The 6,687-nt window shown below is 37.1% G+C and overlaps 2 long non-coding RNA genes across 2 annotated transcripts; both read right to left on the bottom strand.

Moving 5' to 3' along the window:
• Positions 1 to 1,773: 1,773 nt before the first annotated feature.
• Positions 1,774 to 3,208, bottom strand: LOC148276177 (uncharacterized). Its single transcript, XR_015823851.1, has 2 exons — positions 2,466 to 3,208; positions 1,774 to 2,370 (listed from the first exon to the last, which is right to left on the bottom strand). It is a non-coding gene; the product is annotated as an uncharacterized LOC148276177 (long non-coding RNA).
• Positions 3,209 to 4,541: 1,333 nt separating this feature from the next.
• LOC148276176 (uncharacterized) lies at positions 4,542 to 6,534 on the bottom strand. The gene is made up of 3 exons (XR_015823853.1): positions 6,414 to 6,534; positions 6,095 to 6,335; positions 4,542 to 6,016 (listed from the first exon to the last, which is right to left on the bottom strand). It is a non-coding gene; the product is annotated as an uncharacterized LOC148276176 (long non-coding RNA).
• Between the last annotated feature and the right edge of the window lie 153 nt (positions 6,535 to 6,687).

Genomic DNA, 6,687 nt, shown 5'->3' with positions numbered 1-6,687 from the left:
ATGGTGAAGGAGTTTAGTGGGATTCGCATGTTAGTATAGTTACTGTCCTGACGAAACGGTTACATTTATTTTACAAATCACAATACACAAATGTATCGCTAGATTTACTGTTAAGAAATTTATTACAATCATTTCCAAAGCCATGACTTCAATAATTATTTTGTATTTATTATCTATCTCTTTTTCTGAACAAAACCATCGGATCAATGAGTTAACGAAAAACATAGATTTTTATAGAAACAGATGAAAATGAAAATGTTACACGGTGTAAAAATTCTCTTGTAAATAAATATTTATTCAAAAGGGTGTTTTACATTAGAATATTTCATCGTCCCTTGACAAGCACCTGAAGCGTAATACTGATAATCTTGCCTTCATGTAACAAAAACAAATTATCAGTAAACGCTGCGGTTACTGTACTGATACAGTGCCCTATGCACCATTTGGCACGGATAGGGAAATGATAATAACGACAATTCACATAAGTAAACCTCCCAACAGGGCACATATCCTTAAGAGGAAACGCGGTATATGAGAATTTTGATGAAAAGGTATTTGAACATCGTTTTTCTGTCACTCTCTCGCAAATTCCTCCACGATACTATGCAAAAAAGACAACGGGACATCGGACTGATTATGCCTTACGTTACTTTGTCTCGTTATCACGCTTTTATTTTTAAAGTATCAGGATAAAATTTTCTGTACCGGACTACCTTTTGCGTTTTTCAAAAATAGTTATATTTGTATGCAGTGCGTCCGAAGACGCCTGAGTAAAAGTGGGCGCTTTTAAGGGTTGTTGATTTTTGTCCTTGTTCCCATAAAAACTAATTATCAAGAAACAAAACGAAGTGACATAATCCTGAGTCATAAAAAAAAGGCAGACCGCGTTCCTCTTAAAGCATCACGACTTATTCTTCCTTTTCAAAAATGATTCTCAATCTGTCAAGCTCAATAGTCGAAATATCTGCCAAAACTAAAAATAACTCACAATATATTGCTATAATTGCAAATATCAAAAATCGCCTTCAAGTCATTTATTTGAAATAATGAACGAATATTTTATTCCAAAATATATATTCCACAACCAAATTTTTTTTAAATTTGAAAAAAAAAACATTTTTAATTGAATTCATTTACAGTTATTCTATTTGAGCAATATTCTTAATTTGAAATTATTGTGCACTTAAAAAAAAAACTAAAATATAATTAAATACATTGCGGTAAAAAAGAAATTAAAAAAAGTAATGTCGGTACGTAGATATAGGTTATATATTATTTTTATCGATCCAACGGAAATAAAAATATATATTATTTTTTTGCATATTGAAAATCTACATTACTTTATAGCGTTATCAATATTTAATTAAAGTAAACTGGGACTTTTTAATTGGATCTGTTTTTTAAATTTTATTTTGTATTTAAAATAATCTTTACGCATTTGTTGACGGTATTATCCAAATGGATTCAGGACGTTTTCATGAACATTTTAATAATTTTAAGTTTTTCTAAAAATCGTAGGCAAGAACAGGTCTGATTTCTTGTCAAATGGTAAGAACGTCTTTGACACAAAGACTTTGAAGCACAGAACAAAAAATATATAGTAAAATTCCAGAAACGAGGAAATACTATAAAAACTAAAGAGACTACCTTTTTTGATAAAATTGGTCACGGAAAGATTGAGAGGTTGGAGAGGTAATAGCAAATTGATGGCACATGGATGACATATGTTTTTATTTTTATTTTAATTCTTTATCATTTTTATTCTGTTAACACTTTTATTCTGTTAACACTTTTATTCTGAAAATACTGTTTTATTGTTTTTCAAACTGTCAGTAGGGTCGCAAGGAGTCACATCTTGCTGGGGGGTGTGATTCTATAAAATGCTGCGAACGCCCAGTTGCATTCCACCGGCAACACTACTGACTAGACCAACTCGTTAGCGTCCACGTTGCGAACCCTGGGTGATGCGATCACACTCATAACGGTGTGATCACAGCAGATAACGAGAGGATGAAAGGCGAGTTTCTGGCGCCTCCAAACCAGAACCAACCAGCTAAGGGAAAGTAACCCCGACAGAAATATCTTCCAGAGAAGGCAACGGGAAACAACTCTGGTCATCTTTTCCCAGGAATCACTATAGAAAGAATATCCAATAAGCAGTTGTCCGGGCTGTGGAATACAAGAATAGCGCAGGACCGAGATGCTTTCGCTGTGGTGATCACCAACGTCCTACAGACCTGACAAGGCACCGCAAGAAGAATTGTTTTTTTGACATACGAGTATAATGAAATATTGTGTTTTAGCGAGTAAGATAATATATTTTTTAGTCTTAGAAAAGGGTTTCTTACCCTATTTAGACAGTCAAATTAACTTTATATTATTTATTTATTTATTTAACTTTTTGTACATAATGTTATTTGTACGTTGGCGGGCTTATTGCCAAATGGCAATTTCTTCCAACCAACCATTATATTACTGTTATAATTTATGTACATCCCATACAATATGATATTTACATCAAATTATAAGCCCCGAAGCGCAGTTAGTTAGACGGCCAACTGTGAAACTAGCGTAGCTGGTTGAATTCCCGTCAGTTGTAATTTGCCGACCACATACCGCCCACCGCATCTGAGGACATGAATCTCCTTGGCGGCGCCCACATACACTGAAAAATTGCCTTTTGCCGATTGAGAAAAGCTGCTAGTAGCCTAAGCATCTTTGTACTGAAAGAAGGTAATCCAGAAGTACAAAATATGCAATTCATTGGATTGAGAAAGGGAGGGAAGTGACTCGGATTAAATTTATTGGGTGCGGTTGATTCGCCGTAATGATTACAAAACTTTTTAAATGCCTTGAAATCAGACCTGTAACAGAGCCACGGATAGTAACAAGAAGCTCTATTCAATATTCACAGAGAGGGGGAAATGAAGAATTCCACAAGATGTGTTCAGAAGATTGATGATGATATAAGCAGCAGCACGAAAGGGAATCATTAATATTAAAAACAAATTTCAATTCAATTTCTTTTCATGTTTTTAAACATGTCACCAGAGGTCAAAATCTGCTATTTATCAAATCTTCCATACAGCAACTTTAGTTTTTATGGCACAACTTGGAATTTTTGGAACATATCTTCCGATTTTTCGTAGCTATCTTCGCCACTAAAACAGTATGGGATTAAGATGGATTGGCATGGTTTACACGAAGTCTAATTTATTTCTCGCGTGAATCATGAATATATTCTATACTAATATTTTATGGCCCTTTTTTGCCTTTGCTACAGCGTTTTATATTCTTTTTATTCAGTTTCATGAACATACGAGTATATTTCTTCATATAACTGCTGTGATTGGCTTAAGCCGTATTTAGCATATATTCAATATATACATAATAAATAAATAAGAATCCTATTTTAATTTAAAAGAAAAAATCCATTTTAAAAAATAACAAAAAAAATTTAAATAAAAATAAATCCTTTAAAAAGTCCCAGTATTTTTTGTATTTACTTAATACGTTTCACGTTTGCTTCTCTATGTTTATTTTGTAATCTACTCAAACTTAACGAAAAAGATTCACCGTAGGCGGTGTCGATTTTTTTCCAAGATGGTGAATATTGCTTTGTAAATATTTACGTAAAATGTATCGATAACTATTTTCGTATTCTACAGTAACTAGCCTTTACTATTTCCATTCTAAAATTATTTCAATCTTTTCAATTAGGCTTCGGAAAATGATCAACGCTTTAAAAGATACGCTTTAATCAAAGGCATAAAATACATATAATAAAATAGACACGGTACAACCGCTTTCTAGCCTTCATTATCTAACAGACGCAAAAAATGCCAAATGCAAAATGGTAAACGTCGTTTTGCGCCGATTCGATTTACGCCGATTTACAATTACGCCGGCACCAACCGGTTATTGGATTCCCCGGTTAGGCCGACACCAGACGATAGAAGGCTTTGCGATTTTAATAGAAGACACACTTTCACACGTTGTTTTATTCTATTACCGTGTACGCGAGCCGCCTATTGTGTGTGTAAAATTGTTTCCGAGTTAGTATTTGTTTTTCGAACAATCAAAGCAAATTAAATTGGATGCTTTTGTGGTTCTTAGGTAAAAATCCTGTAAAAAGAAATTGAGTAGAGAAAACTTCGCCTCGAACCGTAGTGGTTGGCGCGTTTGCCTACCGAGCTTGAGGTCCCGGAATCGATACTTTGTTAATGATATAATTTTACACTGCAGTATATTTTACTGTCCCGGACTGGCACTTAAAGCGTAAGGCTGTTCACCTTACATTTCTATAACAGATGATCGAGACATGCTGTATTTATTTAAAATCGTCAACTAAAAATAACAAGTACTTTGGCGGACTTATTGCGAAAAGCGATATTTTCCAGCTAACCAAAAACAGAGTGGTCAACGATTTGCTAAAAAAAATTATTTTTTTTGCCTAATTAATAAAAATTGCCTAATTAATAAAAAATAACTGTTGTTTTTTTAATGGGGTCTAGTGCCCTATGCATCATTAGGTGCGGTGCTTTTCTATACAAATGTAAGCATGTGTATTGTGATCCGCTATCCATTTTGTCAAATTGTTAACGGCAACGCAATATTTGCTAATTACGAATGCGGCGAGTAAAGAAATAACGTGTCTATTTATTATACGCCAATTTTTTTAGAATTTCTAACAATTTATAACAATTATTTTGTTTGAAATCACCAATTAAAACAATATAAGACGGTAAGTAATAAATGTTATGTGATAAAGCGCGGCCCTAAAGGTCTCAATCACACGGCCCTACGGGCCTCATCCAACTGACCGCTTGAAGTTTTTTTTTCGCTTTTTAGACACCTTCCATCAACTTTGCTATGGGGATGAAACGTTTGCCTAACTTTGTTAAAACAATCGTTTACTCCCTATTAAAAATCGTGTCAAAATTGATAATTAAAAAAATTTTCAAATTCAAATTTTTGTAGACAAAGACCCCTAGGGAGTTCTTTCTCTTTTAAAATATGTCAATCATGATCATTTTATGACCAAATCCACGAAACCAACTCATTTAATTTTTTAATTATCAAAACCAAAATCATTATCGTATTGCAAAATAGGTTTTCCATATGCCCGCTTTTTAATTAAATAATTGCAGTTTTAAATATAAATAAAAATGGCAACTAGATTCGAGACACAACTGTCCCATTTTTTAAGGTGTAAAAATAATATTAAATATTTGAACGAACAGCCGTGTTGCTTAACTGGTCCGCAATTACGTGTTTTAATTTGAGGTTTTAAACAATGGAACTATTGTAAATTGTTTAAAATGGAAAACAACTAAAAATATGCTTCAAACATTAAAAAAAAACATAATTTGATATTTTATAAAAACTTAAACTTGATATGAATCCTTTGCACTCTTATGCCGCTAAAGTGGCTCTTGCATGGTCTGCCGTATTTTTCAAGTGCCGCCATAGAGACGAGGTGCATGTGCATGGTCTGCCATATTGCTCAAGTGTTCGTGGTCGGCTGTATTACTCAAGTGCCGCCATAGAGACGGCGTGCATGGTCTGCTGTATTACTCGAGTGTCGCCGTTCAGGGAGCATGCATGCGCATGGTCTGCCGTATTACTCAAGTGTTCGTGGTCGGCTGTATTACTCAAGTGCCGCCATAGAGACGGCGTGCATGGTCTGCTGTATTACTCGAGTGTCGCCGTTCAGGGAGCATGCATGCGCATGGTCTGCCGTATTACTCAAGTGTTCGTGGTCGGCTGTATTACTCAAGTGCCGCCATAGAGACGGCGTGCATGGTCTGCTGTATTACTCGAGTGTCGCCGTTCAGGGAGCATGCATGCGCATGGTCTGCCGTATTACTCAAGTGTTCGTGGTCGGCTGTATTACTCAAGTGCCGCCATAGAGACGGCGTGCATGGTCTGCTGTATTACTCGAGTGTCGCCGTTCAGGGAGCATGCATGCGCATGGTCTGCCGTATTACTCAAGTGTTCGTGGTCGGCTGTATTACTCAAGTGCCGCCATAGAGACGAGGTGCATGTGCATGGTCTGCCATATTGCTCAAGTGTTCGTGGTCGGCTGTATTACTCAAGTGCCGCCATAGAGACGGCGTGCATGGTCTGCTGTATTACTCGAGTGTCGCCGTTCAGGGAGCATGCATGCGCATGGTCTGCCGTATTACTCAAGTGTTCGTGGTCGGCTGTATTACTCAAGTGCCGCCATAGAGACGGCGTGCATGGTCTGCTGTATTACTCGAGTGTCGCCGTTCAGGGAGCATGCATGCGCATGGTCTGCCGTATTACTCAAGTGTTCGTGGTCGGCTGTATTACTCAAGTGCCGCCATAGAGACGAGGTGCATGTGCATGGTCTGCCATATTGCTCAAGTGTTCGTGGTCGGCTGTATTACTCAAGTGCCGCCATAGAGACGGCGTGCATGGTCTGCTGTATTACTCGAGTGTCGCCGTACAGGGGGCATGCATGCGCATGGTCTGCCGTATTACTCAAGTGTTCGTGGTCGGCTGTATTACTCAAGTGCCGCCATAGAGACGGCGTGCATGGTCTGCTGTATTACTCGAGTGTCGCCGTACAGGGGGCATGCATGCGCATGGTCTGCCGTATTACTCAAGTGTTCGTGGTCGGCTGTATTACTCAAGTGCCGCCATAGAGACGGCGTGCATGGT

Source organism: Micrasema longulum, unplaced genomic scaffold (assembly GCF_059751315.1).
Source record: "Micrasema longulum isolate JH-2025_06_02 unplaced genomic scaffold, ASM5975131v1 h1tg001264l, whole genome shotgun sequence".
Lineage (NCBI taxonomy): Eukaryota > Metazoa > Arthropoda > Insecta > Trichoptera > Brachycentridae > Micrasema > Micrasema longulum.
Note: the sequence above shows the minus strand (reverse complement) of the source record. Positions and strands in the feature narration are given on the sequence as shown.